Here is a 1,566-nt window from a genome sequence, read left to right as displayed (position 1 = left end):
ATTTATTCAAGATTCTCTCATTTCCTGCTGTAAAGATTCTCAAAATAATCTCTGATGATCCTATGGATTTCTGTAGTTTCTATTAGGATATGCCCCTTTGCATTTCTGATTCGATTTGTTAGAATTCTTTCTCTTTGTTTCTTTGAGAGGCTTCTCGTGGTTTATTTATCTTATTTATTTTCTCAAAGAACCAGCTTTTACTCTTATTGGTCTTTTGGATTGTATTTTGGGATTCTAGCTCATTGACGTCTGGTACAAGTTTTATTATTTCCTTCCTCCAGCCTAGTTTGGACTACTTTTGTTGGTCATTTTCCAAAATCTTGAGCTCTAATTTATTCATGCAGGCCCTTTCTTGCTTCCTGATGAATTCTGGCAGAGCTATACTCTTTCCTCTTAACACTGTTTTTGCTGTGTCCCACAAGTTCTGGTAGCTCGTGTCCTCATTCTCATTTGTTTCTGGAAACTTTTTATTTCCCCTTTGATTTCTTCTCTAAGCCAACGGTTGTTCATTACTTCCCTTAAAAAAATATTTCCTTGCTGAGCTTTAGTCTGTTTGATCTATTGAGAAGTGACAAAGTAGTGTTGAAATCTCCAACTAGTATTGTGTTGCTCTCAATGTTTTTCTTTAAGTCTATTAGAAGTTATTTTTAAGTATTTTGCTGGTCTGTCATTAGGATCACCTACAGTGAGGAGGGTGAGTTCTTTCTGATGTACAGATCCCAGGATCATGAAGAAATGACGTTCACTGTCTTTTATAACCTATAGCCTGAAGTCCATATGGTCTGATACTAGTATATCCACTCCAGCTTTGTGGACGTGTTCGTTTCTTTCTTGAAGAATTGTTTTCCAGCCTTTGACTTTGAGCCCATGGTTGCTTTGATTGTTCATAAGTGTTTCTTCAGGCAGCAGAATGTTGGGTTCAGTTTTATAATTCATCTTCTCATTCTGTGCCTCTGAATTGGCACATTTAGTCCATTGACATTGAGGAGATTGTTGTGATGGGGATTTGTGCTATCTTTATGTAGAATTTTTGTACTTGTGTGGATTGTCTTAGCTTAAAGTCGCCCTGTTAATTATTCTTGCAACAAAAACATGGATCACTTTACAAGTTTGCATGTCTTATCTGTGCAAGGACCATGCTAATCTCTGTATCGTTTCAATTTTAGTATATATGTTACCAAACATAGTATGAGTTAATTTTTCCATATTTTTCTCTTCTTATTACTTTGAGTGTTGTCCTTACTCAATCCTATGGCAGACAGTGATTCCAAATCAAGGAATATATTTCAAAGCAGCTTGAATAGATAGATTTAGAACTTTAATGTCCTAGAAAGAAAAGTATGGTTTTTACCATATTATCTTTTACCATACCCAAGGCATCAGTTTTACAAAATAATTCTTTTGGAAGATGGTATATGAGTCTTGTTTAATGCCCTTCCCTGAAACCTTCATTAAGACCATTAAACTAGAGCCTTTTGCTGTTCTCACCTCAGTCCCGTGTACATCTCCAGGAAAAGGTGGATGGTGTTGTCTGCAATTCGACCACCTTGAATGTAAGTAGGATTT

General features: G+C 36.0%; 1 pseudogene; it reads right to left on the bottom strand.

Annotated features, from left to right (window-relative positions):
• Positions 1-1,086: 1,086 nt before the first annotated feature.
• Positions 1,087-1,185, bottom strand: LOC130041029 (uncharacterized; annotated as a pseudogene).
• Between the last annotated feature and the right edge of the window lie 381 nt (positions 1,186-1,566).

Source organism: Sorex fumeus, unplaced genomic scaffold (genome assembly GCF_029834395.1).
Source record: "Sorex fumeus unplaced genomic scaffold, SorFum_2.1 ptg000095l, whole genome shotgun sequence".
Taxonomy (NCBI): domain Eukaryota; kingdom Metazoa; phylum Chordata; class Mammalia; order Eulipotyphla; family Soricidae; genus Sorex; species Sorex fumeus.
This window is presented reverse-complemented; position numbering and strand designations above follow the sequence as displayed.